Raw genomic sequence first — 20,157 nt, forward strand, 5'->3', positions numbered from 1 at the left:
CCAGCACTTTGGGAGGCCGAGGTGGGCGGATCACTTGAGGTCAGGAGTTCGAAACCAGCCTGGCCAACATGATGAAACTCTGACTCTACTAATAATACAAAAATTAGCTGGGTGTAGTGGTGCATGCCTGTGATCCCAGCTACTTGGGAGGCTGAGGCGGGAGAATTACTTGAACCTGGGAGGTAGAGGTTGCAGTGAGCAGAGATCGTGCCACTGCATTCCAGCCTGGGTGACAAAGTAAAACTGTGACTCTCAAAATAATAATGATAACTTTTTTTAAAAAGTATGTTTCTTCATAAGTAAAGTTCTGTCAGCTGCTGCCTTTCAGTCCCAAGCTTCTTTCCAGTGACTCTCCCCGGTCGCCTCTTAAGAAACTTGTAACAGGAACCAGAGGATCACTGCTGTTCACCGACATTCTTTTCCTTGTAACTTAGTTAAGGAATTATTAATCCTCTCAAGCCATACATATTTATTTTTGCTGCAATTAGCTTCTTACTGAGTGGTCCAAGTGATAATTTCCTCATGGGTTCTTTCAAAAATGCCAGAGCTGATCCTGAGTTCCAGGTGAGAATGTTGTCTCTCTGCTACACAGTGGTGTTGTATGAGTTTGTTAGGGCTGCTGTAACAAAGTGTCACAAACTCGATAGCTTAGGAACCAAAATTCATTATCTCACCGTTCTGGAGGCTGGAAGGTCAAGATCAAGGTGTTGCAGGGTTGCTCCCCCTGAGGACTGTGAGGGAGAATCTGCTTCGGGCCTCTCGCCTTGACTTGTCTTCATGTTCGCACAGCTTCTTGTATCTGTGCCTGTCTCCAAATTTCTCCTTTGTATGAGGACAGCAGTCTTATTAGATTAGGGCCCAACCTAATGACTTCATGTTAACTTGATTACCTCTATAAAGATCCTGTTTCCAAATAAGGTCACATTCTGAGGTACTGGGGTCTGGACTTCAACATATGAATTTTGGGAGGACACAATCTAACTCATAACAAGAGTCATTTTCTAAACTTCCTGAGAACTCTTATAGAGCCCAATACCTATTCCAATAAAAATAAATGTATATTATAGCATTTCATAGGTATTTTAAAAACTTACTCATTTAAAAATAATAAAAATCACCCATAATTCACATTTTATCACAATATCAAATGTATTTAGAAAATGAAACAAAGATGAAAACATAGGTAGTTCTTTTCCATAGAACATTCTCTTATTGTCATTTAGGGAATGATTACGGAGGATAGCCAAGATCTTTAACAGCTCTACTGATGACTAGTTGGCATGTAGTATGCTGCACATATTTCACATCTACAATTCGATAAGTTTTAATATATGTGTGCACCTGTGAAGCTACCACCAGAATCAAGATAATGAACATATCTTTTACCCACCCACCCACCCACCGAGAGTTCCCTGTTTCTTTGTTGTTTCTCCTCAACCATTCATCTGCTTTCTATCATTATGCATTAGTTTGCACTTCCTATAACCTTACGTACATGGAATTTTAAGCATCTACTCTTTTTTTTTGTCTGGCTTCCTTCATTCAGCATAATTACATTGCAGTTTACCCATGTTGCAGTCCGTATCAATAGTTTGTTTCTTCTTATTACATAGTATTCTACTTTTTGGATATACTACAATTTATTCATTTACCTATAGTTGAGCATTTAGGTCATTTCCAGATTTAGGTTATCACAATGTACATAGCTAACAGCTATGAACTTTTGTGTACAAGTTTTGTGTAGACATGTGTTTTCATTTCTCTTGGACAAATTGCTGGGAGCGGAGTTGCTGCATAATATAGTAAGTATAAGCTTAGCCATGTTAGGAATTGTTGGTGTTTTCCAAAGTAGCTGTGCCATCTTATATCACCACCAGTAGTAGATGAGAGTTTGAATTCCTCCATATTTTCATTAGCACTTGGTATGGTCAAGTCTAAGTTTTAGCCATTCTAATAGGTATGGAGTAGTAACTTAGAGTGGATTTCATTTACATTTCTTACATGAATAATTATGTTGAGCATCTTTCCATGTGCCTTTTGATCATTTATTTAGAAGAGTTCATTGTCCTTAGACAAATTAGATATTGAGTTTGTATCAGAATTTATTAATTTGCTAGTGTCAATGGAACCTGTAAAGTGAAAATGGGAGGGAGAGAGAAAAAGAGAGAAATAATAAGACAGAGAGACTGATAATAAAGGGGTGAAATAGGAAAGAGAATAATTGCATAGGCAGCTAATGTTTTTTAATATAAGAATAGTTTGCAGTTTCATTTCCTACATTTGTAGGTCATTTCATCATGACCCTATCCGTGGTTTGAAAAAAGTCTGCAGTAAGGTGGTCTGAGATGCTAGGCAGCTATCTACCAGTCAAGAAAGAAAAACCATCTACAAGCAAATGACAAAGATACATCTGTGGTGCTACTAATTGGAATAACAAAGTTTCATCCCCTGACTGAGGTGCTGATTAGGCCAATCAACGTGAAAAGATCAAATGGGGCCAATACAGTGATATTTTAAACAGGTTATTGCCTGTAATTATTTTATTCAAGCTACAAAAGGTGCAGAATACACAGTTCTTCCATTTCTTAGTTTGGGAACTGCTTTTTTCCCCTTGATATCACTAAAGAGCATGGTTGAGTTTAATTGCTTTACATAATAAAGTGAGGAAATTAAATTTCTGTGGATTTTCTGAGGAAGTGTTCCTCTGGGAGGAGGATGGTGTTGGAGGTATGCAGGCCACGAACAACATGGCAAGGTAGCCAAAGGAAATCTAAACACAGGCTTCCTCTAATTTTCAAGTTGTTGGAAATGCAGAATTGTGCATGCCTCTGTCAACTCCAAACCTCAGTAAACTCTGCTATACACATGAATGCCTTGTATGAGTTCATGTGTGTGTGTGTGCACGCATGTGTGTGTGTAAACCAAGGACAAGCAGTTGAATTTGACATCTAGTTTGGTATACAAGAGGTGACACCTCACTGAGATTCGTAAGTCCTGCCAGAGCAGAAACCATGAGCCAGAATTGCACATGAGAAGGTAAACCCTGGGAAAGCTGCAGAAATCTTTAGACAGCATTAGATCTCCTACACTTTGTAGGTAGGAATGTTTCAGCTAATTTTGTTTAAATCTTCAGTTACAGAGTGACATTTGCTGATATTTGAATTTTATGTTACAGAGTGACATTTGCCGATATTTGAATTTTATGATTATTATGGCATCATAGGTTTATGTTGGTGTCAATTGTTTACTTGTTTTATTTTTTTAAATTCTTGCTCTGTCTCTAAGCTGGAGTGCAGTGGCCAGATCATAGCTAACTGCAGCCTCGAACTCCTGGGCTCAAGCAATCCTCCTGCTTCAGCTTCCCAAGTAGCTGGGACTGCAGGCTCCCACCACCGCACCTGGCTAATTTTTTAATTTTTTGTAGAGTCGGGCTCTCACTGTGTTACACATTCTGGTCTTGAACTCCTGGGCTCAAGCAATCCTTCTGCCTTGACCTCCCAAAGTGTTGGGATTACAGGTGTGAGCCACCATGCCTGCCTGGTGTCAATTCTTAATGTAACAAGTGTTTTAAAAGAAAACATTAAAAAGCACATTAGTGAAGATACGCCTGTTTTGACATGTAAGTGCTGTTGTGACAGTAGTAATCGTCAGTCCTTAGTTTCATATCCCTGATTTACATGGACTCCTGAACTTGGGAAGGATATGCTCAACTTGGATATCACATTTGGCTGGCATCAGGGACGAAAATCATGTTCTTTTCCTCCCTTCCTCCTGGGGCATCAGAGGACCCAAGCTTCTGTTTGTCCACTTTGGCTCTCATTGGTGCATTTGGCTGGCACGCTGGCAGCCGCTGGGTCACCTTCTTCCTTAGCCCCATACTTCTACCTCCCTTTCCCCTCATCTGAGGACCAGTATGTTGGCAGACTACCTAACCATCTTTCCTTCCCTTTCTTACCACCCATTGCTCATTGCAGGATTAAGAAATAGCAATGAGTTAAAGTGACCTTGATCTGGCCACTCAGACTGTATCAAAAGATAAGATTTTTATGTGATATATACCAGCCTGAGAAATACTTTATAATGGTACACGTGTCATAATGATACTTTAAAGAAATGACAAAGCAGTAATAGTGCTTTCCAGCATTTTTTGTTGCATATATACACTCTGATTTTATATACAAAAAACCTATTCCAAGTTTAAAACACTTGATGAACCTTTGCATCATAGGCTATGAAAAGTTGGAAAACAAGAGCTTTTTCAATGTTAAAATTGATAATAAAAACAATCATTTTAAAAGGAAGGATGAAAGAAAACGTCTATTTAAGTCTTTAGCCCATTTAAAAAAATGAGTTATTAGTTTTCTTGTGAGTGAGTCATAGTTCTTTATATATTTTGGAAATTAACTCTTTATCTGATATATGGTTTGCAAATATTTTCTCCCATTGCACAGGTTGCCTTTTACTCTGTTGTGTCTTTTGCTGTACAGAAGCTTTTCAGTTTGATGTTGTCCTGCTTGCTTATTTTTATGACTGTTGCCTGTGATTTTGGTGTAATATCGATGAAATAATTTTCCTCAACAAATTAAAAATAGAACAACCGTATGATCCAGCAATCTCACTTCTCAGCATTTATCCAAAAGAATAGAAATCAGGATCTTGAAGAGACATTAGCACTCCCATCTTCATTGCAGCATTATTCATAATAGCCAAGGTGTGGGACCAACATAAGAGTCCATGGATAGGTTAATGGATTTAAAAGATGTGGTATATACATTCAATGGAATATTATTCAGCCTTGAAAAAGGGAAGGAAATCCCATAATATACAACAATATGAATAAACCTTAAAAACATTATGCTAAGTTATAGAAGGATAAATCCTGCATGATTTCACTTACGTGAGGTAGCTAAAGTAGTCAGACTCACAGGAGCAGGCAGTAGAATAGTGGTTGCCAGGGGCTGGAAGAAAGGGATCATTACGAGTGGCTAATCGATCTGCATAAAGCCTGGATTATGCAAGATGAATAAATTCCAGAGCTCTACTGTACAACCTCGTGCCTATAGTTAACAATGCTATATTGTACACTTAAAAATGTGTTAAAAAGATAACTTTCATGTTGTGTTCTTGCCACAGTTTTTAAAAAGGGATGAAAAAAGATTTCTGCTTCTAGCCATGTCTGAGTACCTAGTACCAGACTAGGCCTCTTGCTGAATGAAAACAATAAAATCATATGAGGCAACAGTTTTATAAATTGGGTAACAGGTAGAAGACTGTGATCACTGAAATAAGAAAAACTCATAAGATAAGCTCTATATTCATCTAGAATCTCTGTCTGGGGGTGATTTCCAGGCTATGGCATAGGGAGGTGGAGCCTTTGCCAAGATGAGTGGTCTTTTTGAGCTAAGGAGGCAGAGATCAGAGTTTGGGCTGCCAAGATGCCTGGAATTGGTAGGCCTGGGAATGGGGAAGGAGGCATCTGTGCAAAATGGGGGGTGCAGGTATGTGTTTGTGGGATCTCTGTGTTTTTATCTGAGGACTGGGTTGTACAGGCACAGACTGAACCTTTGGGAGTCTTACCAGAGAGTTGCTGCTGTACAGTTGAGTTTGGAACAATATGAGAAGTCGAACAGTGCTGACAGACATTGAAACTGAGTTCCAGCCAGAGTAGAGTGACCTCATTAATATCCCAGGAATTTATAAAGGCCATGCCTTAGGGATGAGGATTATGTCCTGGAGCAAGGCCTATTCTAGATCACTCTAAAAAAAAAAGCCTCTAAAACAAAGCCTTGTCAAAATCTACTGGGTAAACAGAGATTGGAATTTGATTTCTGTGAGCTTAGTAAATATCTTGGGGCTTCCACAGATTTTCCCTGAGGAAGCCCATGCAACTTGAAAGTGATCAACCATCATTAACAGCTTAAAAGCGTAGCTTAACATTATTTAGAGAATGACATATTGAAATTCAGAATCTATAAAATGTATCACCAACAATGTCTACTAAACAATAAAAAAAATTAACAGACATGCAAAGAAGAGCAAGAGCTAAGAAAAGAAAGTCGAACAGATGCTGAGATAGCTCAGACATTGGATTTAACAAATACACACTTTTAAAAAGCTGTTATAAACATAAACATACCAAGGACTTAAAGAAAATATGGTTTTAATGAATAATCAGAGAAATGGAAACTATAATAAAGAACTAAAGAAAAATTATAGAATAAAAAAGTACAACAGTTGAAATTAAAAATTCATTCAGTAGGCTTAACAGATTAGAATTGGTAGGAAAAAAAGTTCAGTAAATATAGTAGCTTTCTATTGCTTCATAGAATTGTTTTGCAACAAATTACCACAAATTTAATGACTTAGAAAAACACCCATTTTATTATCTCACAGTCACTATAGGCCAGAAGTCCAGGCACAGTTTCACTGGGTTCTCTTCTCATGCCTTCACAAGGCTGCAATCCAGGTGATGTTTTTAGGATAATAGTAACATGATGAAAATCTCTGCTAATGTTGTCTGATAATCCCTATAATTTGGAATTTCTTTTTTTCTTTTTTCTTAATTTGGCTCATCCCAGAAAATTCTAACCTTCTTGTAGTTTTTATTAGGAATTACAAATATCGTAATCACCTGATGGGTTCATCTAACCCACTTCACATATAAAGCCAATTCACTGAGACAGTGGTATTGCAGCAGAGAAAAAGTTTGATTATCATAGGGCCAGCCAAGCAGAACAACAGGAGATTAATTCTCAAATCCGCCTCCCTGAGAGCCTGGAGGCTACAGTTTGTAAGTATAATTTGGTGGGCAGGGGGGTAGGGAATGGATGCTCCAGATTGGCTGGGAATGAAATCATAGGAGTGCCCAAATGGTTTTGGCGTGCTGAGTCAGTTTCTGGGTGGGAGTCACCAGTTGAGTCAGTTCCTTCGTATGAGTCCAGGTGGAGTCAGTTGGTCATCAGAATGCAAAAGTCTAAAAAATATCTCAAAGACCAATCTTAGGTTTGACAATAGTGATGTCATCTATAGGAGCACTTGGGAAAGTTACAAATCTTGTGACCTCCAGCTTTATGACTCCTGAGCAGTAAGGGATTCTAGAAAAGCAAGCCAGGGAATAATGGTTGGTTAGCATTTAACTATGCCTATATTGTAGCAGAATTTGGGCTCCTCCCATCATCTTAATCTTGTGATCTTTTATTAGTCTTACAAATGTGGTTTCAGTCCCTGAACAGGGAGGGGGTCAACTTTAGGGAGGTACTTTGCTTCCAAGTTAAACTAAACTAAATTCCTCCCATGGTCTGATGGGCCTATGCCCAGGAATGAGTGAGGACAGCCAGCCTATGAGGCTAGAAGCAAGATGGAGTCAGCCATGCTAGACTTCTCTCAGTGTCACAATGTTTGCAAGGTGGTTTCAATATCCCAGTAATAATTTCTGACCATTGTTGCCTCTGTTAATGCAATGATTAGTAAACACTGCCAGCAACTAGTTAGAGAAATTTTTGTCCACTTTGAGAGACTAAATCTCAAAGAAAATAGTCAAATGAGTCCCTGCTCCAAATAACAATCTATAGTAATATCTTAGAGGCATCATTAATTTAGCCTTTTTTTAAGATAATGACGGGCTTTTTGAGATCAAAGAACCATAATTATCTCACCATACAACAATGGATAAATATTAGGTACCCAACATGCTGCTTCCCCTACTTGTATCCGGAGTTGGCTGCCTTCCCTTGTTCAGTGGTCATTGTCTGAGTGTACTCAAAGTGTGCTTGGAGGAGCAGCAGCTCTGGCATCATCTGGGGCCTTGTTGGAAATGCAAACTCAGGCCCTACCCCAGATCTACTGCATTTCAACAATAACATCTTCAGGTGATTCATATGCACGTTACATTTTGAGAAGCACTGCTCCAGAATAATAGGAAATGAGGAAATTTGATTCATTTCTGCTCCCAACTCTGCAGTGGGCCACTGTTCACATACCTGCTGGTAACTGTGATAGTCTCCTGTTATAGGAAGCCACAGTCTCCTGTTACAGGAAGCTATTCCTCCCACATCAGTAATAGCTTCATTTAATTTTCCCTGTAGTCCAAATGAAAAGCACAAAAATTTAATCTCTCAAAAGTGGTCCACCTTGTGCAACTCCTCAAATCCTAGCCTCCCTCCCCTGTCTTCCAGTTCACAACTTTCTCTGAGAGAGTCTTCTTAGAAGCCTACCCCCCCTTTTTTTTTTGTAAATCCTGATAGAGGCTGATAATTTGGCTCTAGGTTGCCACCCCTCCCCATCAACTCCCACCTTGCCATTGTAGGGGAGAAAAGATTTCTCACCCATTGCTAAGTTCATGGCTGAGGCACCTGTAATAAAAGATAAATTAACAGGAGAAACGCACACAAATTTATTTATGTGGGAACCCTCAAGAAATGTGACCCAAAGAAACAGGGAAGTTTCTGTATTTTTATATTAAATTGGATGAAAAGGTGGACAGTTGTGGAGAAATAAGATTAGGGGACAAAAGTGTCAACCTGAAAAAGAAAGACACTAGAAAAAAATTCTCTCTAAATATGTTGAGAATAGTCGGGAATAGAAATAAGGATTATAATCTAGGATGCATGAAGTAAATGCAAGCCACCAGTGCATTCTGTGAGAGAAGGGTAAAGAAGAAGTTTTATTAGCAAAAAGAAAGTTAAACAAGCTGCTTAGAAGCAGAGTTTATTAGTTCTGGAGGGTCAAAGCCAGAGTTGTTGTCAGTTCGTTGGCGGAGATGCCATTACTCAGCAAGTGTTCTTCCGAGTGCGTCTTACCCGAATTACTGCAGTCCTAAAGGATGTCTAGTGATGAGCCTTATCAAAGCAAAAGATGCATGAAGGGTTTTTAGAGAGCCCTTGGAAACAGTTCTTTTCTCAGACACGTAGCATGAGCCTCTGCTCCTTCAGGCCTTCTCAGTTCTATTTTGTCTGGGTCTGACGAAAGTGCTTTCATCCTGGTATGTGCAACTTTCAAAAGGAAATGATGTAATGGTAATAAACTAGGGAGAACTTAGCAAGGCCTGGTTGTTCAGATTCTTCGGTGTGCCCCAGTGTGACATTCCTTTCTTCCAGGTGTTTGAAATACTTGTTCCCCATGCCGTAAAGAAATACCACTTGAACATTAATTTATTTAGTAAGGCCATTTTTACTGCCTGCAGAAAGGATACACTCGCCAGCAGTTTTGCCAAGAGAGTACACTGAACAAAGGAGACAGGCTCATTTATAACCTGACGCATCCACCCTACTGCTGCGTCCGGTTTCCACTGGCTGGAACGGGACCTCACATTCTGTATTTGTCCCGTTCAGCTAGCAACTTAGAACTTTTTAAAAGAGGCAAAGGTAGAGAAGAACAAAGGAAGGAGGAAGTAACTTGTGGAATGCTGAGAAAGGTAAAAACACTTTTGAATAAGGAAGAGGAACAGGCTATGACCTAATGCTTGCTTGGAACAGTATAAGCATGCCAGGGCAAATATTTAGGCTACATTGTGGGAGCTGAGAATATAAAGTACATTGATTTCTTTATTATGGCTAGCAGATATTTAAGAATGTTAGCATGGGTCTTTGAATAAATTTTGATTCTTAGAGAGGTTACTATTTATTCCTAATTAGGGAGGAAAGTCTTTGAAGAGGAACCTCTACTTTACTTTTTAAACAGGTATATGGCACATGAGGGCATTATGACCTACTTCAGTGGAAGGCCAGAGAATTCTTTCATGGCCTGTCTTTAGAGGGGAAGGGCAGGAGAAGATCACAGTAACCATCTTGCTTCTGCTGTTTCCTCAAATGCCAACCAAGATGCCATATTTTGAGGTAGCATGTCCTGAACCCCATCACCATCTTGAGTAGCTTGTGGGATGTGGTAATCCTCAGCACGAGGTTTCCTAAGTCTAACTTACTCAGTCTTCAGCAGCACCAGTGAGGAGTGGAGCTGGGATATTGGAATTTGAGCAGCTCAAACCAAGGGGCCCTTGCAACTCTCAGCATCAAAGAACAGTCCATTTTCACCTTTGCCACTTCAAGTTGACTCCCCTTTGTGGTCTCCATGGCAACTGCAGACACAAACATGTTTCTTCATCCTTTCAGAACTTCCAATGGGTAACTAGTACATATATCAATTAGACACACACACACACACACACACACACACACACACACACACACACAGAGTACGCTCCCCAGGACAAACATTGATTCTCACACAAATGCCAGTATAATACATTCATATACCTTTTTCTATCTGCAAAATACTCAGGATGCTTGCTCCAGCCAAAAAATACAGTTAAGTAAAGGATCAAAAACGGAGGCACTTGCCTTTGTTCCCTTTGCTTTTTTCAGACGGTGCCTTGGAATATATTAAAGAACAAAGCCCCTAGTAATGCTCATTCCTAAGCCTATCAAAGGCTCTAAAATAAAAAGTTTGTTCTTTCTAGTTTTGGTGTTGTATTGAATTTTTAGACAGTTTTTCAGGTAAGCTTTCTAAAAGAAAGAGAGTTGGGGTGGGCATCTATCATTCTCAGGTCCTCAAATGTGTGGGAGAGGGCTGCTTTTCTTCCTGTTACAGAGTAATTTTAAAGAAATGCAGTTGTTTCAGAAACCAACTTCCAGTTCCATGTCACGAAGACCTTCAGCCACTGTGGTTAAGAAAATGATTAGTTTGCCTGTGTGGTCTGTTGTCCTCTTTCAGAGTCTGCTAATATTTTCCTCTTTCCCACATTCTTGTTTCCTACCCTCCGCTACACTAACGTATCATTTTCTTGTGTTAGATCTCTTTACTATAGCAACTAACAGTCTATTATCCACAATTCCAAAGTCCAAGAACTCTGAAAATGAATCTCATTTGGTGGCGAAACTGCCCTCTCCTGCTCTGATTTGCCTGTACAACCATGCTTGAGTCAGAGAGAGGCTAGTCACACTCCTTACCCCTTCATATAGGACATTACTAATAATTGGTGGCGGAAGTTTTAATTTGTTTTATATGAGACGTTGCTACACGTCCTGCAAGCAGTGTTCCACGTTAGTTGGGTTTTCATAGTGTCCTTTCTAAAATCCTGAAAATTCTGATTTCTGAAACACAACTGCTTCAAGGGTTTCAGATGAGAGATTATGGATTTGGATTTGCAGACAGTTTTTAGTCTTGACATCTGGAAATATGAACATTTACTTTAGGAATTGAATCTAAGTTCCTCAGTTGTACCAAGCAAGTCTTTGCTTCTCTCCAGCATGCCTTCCTGTGCTGAGAACTTCGTGTGTGTGTGTGTGTGTGTGTGTGTGTGTGTGTGTGTGTGTTTGAGAAGGAGTTTTGTTTGGCTGTTGCCCAGTCTGGAGTGCAATGGTGCAGTCTTGGCTCACCACAACCTCCATCTTCTGGGTTCAAGCCATTCTCTTGCCTCAGCCTTCTGAGTAGCTGGGATTACAGGTGTGCACCACCGTGTCCCAGTTAGTTTTTGCATTTTTAGTAGAGACAGGGTTTCACCATGTTGTCCAGGCTGGTCTTGAACTGCTGACCTCAGGTGATCCATCTGTCTCGGCCTCCCAAAATGCTGGGATTACAGGCATGAGCCACCGAGCCCGCCCTATTTTTAACTATTAATACATCTTTGTTGGGAAGAGTCACTTCTGTTGGGGTCTGAAGCATAAAGAGATTTTCCCTTTACATAGCACCTGGATGGATCCCTGTAACACCATTAACTCATTTTCCAGGAGGCAATGGTTTTAATTTGCCAAATGAAGATTTTATTTAAAATATGAATATTGACAATCCTAAGGAAGGAGGACCTTAAAATCTGGTTTGAATGAAAGTATTAGTGCTTCAAATAAAATATTCCAGAACTGGGGACTTTGTTTAGCATGGGTATTAATCAATTAAAAAGGTTTTTTTTTTTTTTTTTTTGAGACGGAGTCTCGCTCTGTCCCCCAGGCTGGAGTGCAGCAGGGCGGTCTCGGCTCACTGCAACTTCTGCCTCCCAGGTTCAAGCAATTCTCCTGCCTCAGCCTCCTGAGTAGCTGGGACTACAGGCACGTACCACCATACCAAGCTAATTTTTGTATTTTTAGTAGAGACGGGGTTTCACCATATTGGCCAGGCTGGTCTCGAACTCCTGACCTTGTGATCCGCCTGCCTTGGCCTCCCAAAGTGCTGGGATTACAGGCATGAGCCACCATGCCCGGCCATAGTTGCCAGTTTCTATTGTTACCATATTTAGATCCATGAGCACCCAGTGTTTAGCTCTTGCTTATAAGTGAGAACATGTGGTATTTGGTTTTCTGTTCCTGTGTTAATTTGCTTATGACGATTGTCTCCAGCTGCATCCATATTGGTGCAAAGGACATGATTTCATACTTTTTTATGGTTGCATAGTATCCCATGGTGTGTATGTACCTCATTTTCTTTATGCAATCCTCTGCTGATAGACACCTAGGTTGATTCCATGTCTTTGCTATTGTGACTAGTGTAGCAACGAACATACAAGTGCATGTATCTTTTTGATAGGAAGATTTTTTTTTTTTTTTTGAGACGGAGTCTTGCTCTGTCACCCAGGCTGGAGTGCAGTGGCGCCATCTCGGCTCACTGCAAGCTCTGCCTCCCGGGTTCACACCATTCTCCTGCCTCAGCCTCCTGAGTAGCTGGGACTACAGGCGCCTGCCACCACACCTGGCTAATTTTTTGTATTTTTATGTATACCCAGTAATGGGATTGCTGAGTTGAATAGTACTTCTGTTTTAAATTCTTTAAGAAATCTCCAAACTGCTTTCCACACTGGTTGAACTAATTTACATTCCCACCAACAATGTATTCCCTTTTCTTCAGCCTTGCCAGCATCTGTTGTTATTTGACTTTTTAAAAATAGCCATTCTGACTGGTGGGAGATGGTGTCTCATTGTGGTTTTGATTTGCATTTCTCTGATGATTAGTGATGTTGAGCATTTTTTCATGTTTTTTGACCACTTGAATGTCTTTTTTTGAGAAGTGTATGTTCGGGTCTTTTGCTACTTTTAATGGGGTTATTTGTATGCTTAATTTTGTAAGAAATGGTCTTTCACATGGCTGTACCATTTTGCAATCCCACCAGGAATGAATGAGTGTTCCTATTGCTCCACATCTTCACTAGCATTTGGTATTGTCAAGTGTTTTCGATTCGGGCCATTCTAATAGTCAGGTAGTAATATTTCATTGCTGTTTTAATTTGAAATTCCTTAATAATTAATATATTGAGAATCCTTTCATACGCCCATTTGCCATATGTATGTCTTCTTTGGTGAGCTGTTTACATTTTTAAAAATTGGTTTGCTTGTTTCCTTATTGGTAAGTTTTTAGAGTTCTTTGTATATTTTTGATAACAGTCCTTTTCTATGTATTTTGCAAAGATTTGCTACCAGTCTGTGGCTTATTTTTTTTTTCCTTAAACAGTGGTGTTTTGCACAGAAGTTTCTAATTTCAATGATGTACAACTTACCCTTTTTTTCTTTTATGCTTTTGGTGTGGTATCTAAGAATTCATGCCAAATCCAAGGTCACCTAGATTTTCTCCTATGTGATCTTCTAGTTTTATAGTTTGTATCATATAGTCTATTCCATTTTGAGTAAGTTTTGTGAAAGTCATAAGCTCTAGGTCTAGATTCATTTTTCTCTTTTTTGTATGTGGATGTCCAGACGTTCCAACATCATTTATTGAAAAGACCATCCTTTTTCCATTGAATTGCATTTGCTCCTTTATCAAAGATCAGTTGACTATATTTGTCTGAGTCTATTTCTAGCCTCTCTTTTCCATTCCATTTATCTATTCGTCTGTTCTTCTGCCAATACTTCAATGTCTTAGAACATTCTTTTAATCAGAGAATTTTTCTCTGCTTTTTCCCCTAAATTTGTCCCCTTCTGATTTCCAAGAATTTCTTTAACTCCCTAGCAGCACCCCACAAAATCCCTAAACTCAGTTTCCCCCTTCCCCTTCCTTGTCTTTGTCTGTATTCATTACAAGCCAAAGAGCTTAATTTGTTAGGACTTTTCACTCTGGAAGAATATGTTTGATGCTGTCAATGCCTAGATTTACTATAATACAAATATCTTGAAATCCGAATCTGTGTTTACCAGATTCAGATATTTGGTGAATTTGCTTGGCTGATGAGTGTAATTATATTATGAATGAGAATCTCTAAGTCAGAATACCTTTTAAGCATGTCTTGTGTATGTTTTCACTCTTCACAGTATCTGTGTACAGATAATTGATGAAGAAAGGAAATAAAAAAGGAAGGAAAGAAGAAGGAAGGAAAAAGGGGAAAGCAAAAGAACAAATAAATAAATGAATAGATAAACTAACAGCTACTCAGGAAGAAAGGGGTCCTCAAAAGAGGGTCAAATGCAGCCCTGTGCTGTTGAAGCAAAGATAAGGTGGTAGGCAGGAATAAGCAATTCAGAAACAATATAACTATTGCAGAAAGGGACCACACCAAGGGACTCAGACTGGATGTAGTCAGGTTAAAGCTGAGTCCTTCCAAACCTGAAGGAAGTCAACCTATGATAGCTTGAAATGGGAGCTTCTTGTGGTGGTTTTAACATATGTCCACAAATTTGTTGACATATGTTAAAATTCCTCTCCTCAGTAGGCTTTTCCTCTTTCTTTGGATATGAGCTGGACTTATTTACTTGCTTCTAACAAATGAAATGTGGTGGAAGTGTAGATGGATGAAGGCAAAGTCATAAAAGACATTGTCACTCCTACCTTCACTCTTGTATCCCTCAGACTGAGGAAGTTGGCTTGCAGACTGCAAGACAACTTAGGCAGCCTCTTTAAGAGGCCCCGTGGGGAAGAACTAAGGCCTTCTGCCAAAAGCCACCTCTGACTTGCTGGCTATGTCAGAGAAAAAGCATACAACTTTCTTTAACGTGTGTACACATGAGCCTTCAGAATGAAGACCCAAAGATACAGGGGACATTGTCCATTTTTTATGCTTAGGTTCAACAAAATATAGACATCCATATGGGAATATGACTGGACAAAAAGGGTTTGATCTAAGGTTAATAGACTGAGTGGGGAAACCCCACAAGGCCTGTCCATCTAGATTCTTCTTGGCCTCTCTGAGCAGCATTCCTTTCTTCTGGGTGTGGGGCAGGGCCCTCTCTGGAATGGAGATCTTAGGACCTACAGTCAAAAAAGGTTAGATAATTTCCCTATGATCAGTTTTTACATGGAAAGATGGAGGCAAAGTTAGAGTGATGTTTTTAGGCCTTATGACTGACTTTGACCAAAAGGGGCTCTGGTTTCCATGATCCGCCTTGGGGAAGAGGAATTCTAGTTTCTACGGCTAGCCTCGGGAGAGGATGGGACTGAGAGACAGGAGGGCAGGAGAAGAACAAAGAAAAACTTTTGCTTCCAAGGCTGCATCCAAGGTCTTTATTTTGGGGTACTATTTTCTGAGCCCCAGCATAGCAATAGACGGCTAATATGCTAGTCCAGGCCTTCATCTGTATTACTGTGCTGTGCTGCCTTTGGTGTGAATCATAAATGCCCCCAATGCTACTGAGGAATTGATGGATGACAGATGATAACGAAGAGTGTCTGAGGGAGAGGATGCTATGCTTCCTCCACAGCACATGTGGTCTCATCCACCTCCCTCCTTTGTGTATCACTGTTTTTCTTGGTTCTTTTGATTTCTTTCTCCATTCCTTTCTTTTCTTATTCTGTGTCATTAGCAGACACCATTGGTTACCTCCCCATCTGCCACTCCTGTTTCCTCTTATCAGGACACCAGTTTTGTTTGCAGTGCCATATGCCCTGGCTGGTCTCAGCTAATGTGGTAATTCTATTCTCCTTGCCAGTGATTGATCTAGGGGTGGGCATGCAACAGAGAAGATGTAAGAGGAGGTCTTTTAGGGGCTCCAAAGAAATGTCTTCCTCTCATCTAAAGGAAGAACATGTTACAAAAAGAAATCTATTTTCCTTTCAAGTTTGAACAGTGTCATCAGAGGACATTGTACTTGATTTTCTGCAGCTGTCATGTTTCGTGGGGAAGGTCAAAGAAATGGCAGAGATATGGAGTCAGAGCTCTGACATTGCTGGGGCTGTGTGACCTCCAGGGTAGCCCTCCTCTTGACTTCCTGGTGAGTGAGACACCAATATTTTTATTGTTATACCACTTTAGCATGTGTTCTATTACTTGCTGTCAAAAACATTCTAATTGATATATTGTTTCCTTCTCTTCCTTGCTTTTTCTTCTCCTCTCAGGAACATCAAGAAGGCTCCAAAGTTGTTGCCTTTTTTTTTTTTTTTTTCCCAATTAAGGCCTTTTTGGGTTAAAATGACTTCTGACTTGTGGTCAAGAAAAAGTGAAAGTAGGTGGCGCACGGTGGCTCATGCCTGTAATCCCAGCACTTTGTGAGGCCACGGTGGGCGGATCACAAGGTCAGAAGATCGAGATCATCCTGGCTAACACAGTGAAAACCCATCTCTACTAAAAATACAAAAAAAAAAAAAAAAACTAGCTGGACGTGGTGGCGGGTGCCTGTGGTTTCAGCTACTCTGGAGGCTGAGGCAGGAGAATGACGTGAACCTGGGAAGGAGAGGTTGCAGGGGCCAAGATCATGCCACTGTACTCCAGCCTGGGCAACACAGCAAGACTCTGTCTCAAAAAAAAAAAAAAAAAAAAATTGAAAGTACATTGTTATCTTGCACAGTAAGAAATACAGAGGTGTGTTATTATAGGTGTTGGATTTCCTTATTAGTCCTGCTTTACAAAATTGAGGTTAAGTAACTTGCCCAGGGTCACACAGCTGGCCAGTGTGGATTTGAACCCAGGGGTCAAATTCCAGACTCTTTGATGCTAACCTCTGTACATTACTGCCTTTTGTCTGAGCTCACCTAGTTTGGATGGGCTGATGCTCTTTCTTTAGATGTGGGCTTGATATTCAGGTATGGGCAATGATATATGAGGAATGATATATTTCATTCCTCTGGCCATAAGGACTGGTTCATTGTTGGACATGTGACTCCAGTTAGGTCAATGAGTTTCTACCCCAAGACTTTTCTGGAACTATATGTAAAGTGAATCTATATCAAATGACATTGCCAAATGAACAGTTTGTACACATGGAGCTGTTTCCAACCATCACTGTACCACAGAAAGAGCCAATCCACAAAAATATAATAAAAAGAGACAAATGGCTCGTGCTGACGTTATGTGACCCTGCATCCAGCCTAGACCAATTGCTACTGACTTTTCAGTTATGAGAGACAACACATTCCTTCTTTTTGCTCAAGCCAGTTTGAGTGGCATTTTTGTCACGGAAAGACTTCTTAGGAGCTGAACTGTGTCTCCTTAATTCATATGATGAAGTCTTAACAGTACCTACTACAATAGCTCAAAATGTGACTGTATTTCCATAGGATCTTTAAAGAGATAAAGTTAAAACGAGTTCTTCAGGGTAGGCACTAATCCACTATAACTGGTGTCCTTATAAAAGGAAATTAGGACACCGACGCACAGACTGGGAGTTGGCCATATGAGGATGAAGCAATCAGGTGGCCATCTGTAAGAAAAGGAGTGAGGCCCTGGGAGAAACCCACCCTGCCATCACCTTGATCTTGGACTTCCAGCCTCCAGAACTGTGAGGAAATCAATCTCTTTTGTTTCAGCCACCCAGTCTATGGTACTTTGTTATGACAGCCTGAAAAAACTAATACAAGGCTCTGAACACTTTCTAAATTCGTATCTGGAAGTGAGAGAATACATGTTGCAGATTGTGAAATAGAGAATCAGCTCACTCAAGGTGGGGTGGGGCAGTGAGGACCTCTCGATTTTGAGCAGGAAGCTGGCAATTTCTGTTGTGCAGTAGCAGCAAGGCAGTGGTTAAACTGTATCCTATTTTATCTTGGTGCTCTGACCATGGGGCTACTGAGGTTGAAAGTTAAAGAGAGATGATAGAAAAGCATCAGGCTGATGGAATAAGATGAATTTATTTTGTAGCCTTCAGTTAGGTCCTACAAAAGACAAGTTTTGTTAGAAATCAACCATCTGAAAGCAGCAAGGGAAGAAAAGACAGCTTTGCTACGGGAGGCCCTTTCTTCCTATAGTTATCAACTTAGAAAGTTAGATGTCTCTGTCTGGGCGTGGTGGCTCAAACCTGTAATCTCAGCACTTTGGGAGGCTGAGGCCGGGGGGATTACCTGAGGCCAGGTCAACCTGACCAACATGGTGAAACCCCGTCTCTACTAAAAATACAAAAATTAGCCAGGTGTTGTGGCATGCGCCTGTAGTCCCAGCTACTTGGGAGGCTGAGGCAGGAGAATCGCTTGAATCTGGGAGGTGGAGGTTGCAGTGAGCCAAGATGGTGCCACTGCACTCCAACCTGGGCAACAGAGTGAAACTCCATCTCAAAAAAGTTAAATAAATAAAAGAAAAGAAAGTTAGATAGATGTCTCTGAGCTTCGCTGAATTGTAAAGTGAGATTCTCTGTCATCAATTAATATTACTTCTCACAAAGCCTAGGGTGTGGAAAGCATATCAGAAGATAGGAATCAGAGAGAAGCTTCATTCCTGTTCTTCTAGGCTTCTTCCAAACATCTTTCAGATATTTAGCAGCCTGAGAAAGGTGACAATGGTCTCACTGTAAAGAGTCATCCATCAGACATAACCAAGGGGCAAGGGCCAAGTTATCTGTGCTTTGAGGGTGCTGGTTCTGTCCTGGGGCAGCCAGCATGGACAATATTAGGTTGAGGAGTAGGTGGGATGGCAGAGCATTAGGGCCTACGCTGAGACAAAAATCCCACAATAAAGGGTCTGGAATCTAGGACTGTGACCAAACACGTTTGACCTGGGCCATCGGTCAATAGAGTTGCCTGATTTTTTTTCTTTTTTTTTGAGATGGAGTTTCACTCTTGTTGCAATAGAGTGCAATGGCGTGATCTCAGCTCACTGCAACCTCCACCTCCCGGGTTCAAGCGAATCTCTTGCTTCAGCCTCCTAAATTGCTGGGATTACAGGTGTGCACCATCACACCTGTCTACTTTTGGTTTCACCATGTTGGGCAGGCTGGTCTCGAACACCTGACCTCAGATGATCCCCCACCCCAGCCTCCTAAAGTGCTGGGATTATAGGGGTGAGCCACCGCGCCCCCCCCACCCACCCCCGATTTGCATGATTTCAAACTGTGTAGTTATATTGCCCAAGAAACTGCAAGCTTGGACAAAAAAAAAGGTGGCAATGGCTCAACTTCCAAAGCAATTTTCCAGCTCCTCTCATCTGCACCAATGGCAGTGGGATGTGTGGCTTCAGAGGGGAACACTTCCTAATACCTTTCTAGGTCCTGGTGGTTTGGGTGGTAGGCGAGATGGGAGGCTTACCTCCTTCTGCCCCCTTTACCTGACAAGTGCAGGATGAGGCAAGTGACTCAGGTTTGATTAGCATCATTTTCCATCCCTCTGATCCCAGTGATTGGTTCAGACCAAGTAACTGCATTACAACTCGATCCTAGGGTTGTTTTGCAGGAACTGTTGGGAAAGCGAAGCACTTCATCCTTCAGTTGCTAAATTAGCAGAATAAGCTTCGGGTAGGATGTCACTCTATAGAAAGAGCTGACTGAAAATGAATTAAAACTGAGGAATGTATAGCTGGGAAATATATACGTGGAGAGAGGTGTTAAGTACTTGTGATGGTGGTTGACCTCTAGGATCCAGCAATGCCTGAAGTGATTGCTACTTCTGGATTTCTCAACTTTTTCATTACAAGAGCTAATACATTTCTCCCCCCGCTTCACTTTTTATTGTTATTTTCTCACAACCACACTTCCCACCTTTCTTTCCTCTTTTTCAAAGGAATTCACTTGCCTCATCTGGCACTTGTTGGGTGCTGGGGCAGAAGGAGGTAAGTACTCCCCAGAACCACCAGGATCCAGAAGCGTATTAGGAAACATTCCCCTCTGCGGCCACATGGCCCCCTCCTACTGGTGCAAATGAGAGAAGCTGGAAAATTGCTTTAAATGTTGTCCAGATGCCACCTTTTTTTCTCCTTTCTTGATTTCTTACCTCCTTCTCTTCTCCTCTTCCTCCTTCCTGCTCCTTTCCTTGCCCCCTAGATTTGCTTGCATCAGTTGGAATGGTACTTTCGGCTCTCATAACCAAGAACCATGAGTAATACAGGAGTCA

General features: G+C 40.8%; 1 long non-coding RNA gene across 1 annotated transcript in view; it reads left to right on the forward strand.

Annotated features, from left to right (window-relative positions):
* LOC135968255 (uncharacterized) overlaps positions 1-16,372 on the forward strand; it is a 52,607-nt gene extending 36,235 nt beyond the window's left edge. The window contains exons 2-3 of the long non-coding RNA XR_010582882.2: positions 16,010-16,118; positions 16,243-16,372. This is a non-coding gene — a long non-coding RNA (uncharacterized lncRNA). The remainder of the gene's footprint in view (positions 1-16,009; positions 16,119-16,242) is intronic.
* The last annotated feature ends 3,785 nt before the right edge of the window (positions 16,373-20,157 follow it).

This window comes from Macaca fascicularis, chromosome 18 (assembly GCF_037993035.2).
Source record: "Macaca fascicularis isolate 582-1 chromosome 18, T2T-MFA8v1.1".
In the NCBI taxonomy this organism is placed as follows: domain Eukaryota; kingdom Metazoa; phylum Chordata; class Mammalia; order Primates; family Cercopithecidae; genus Macaca; species Macaca fascicularis.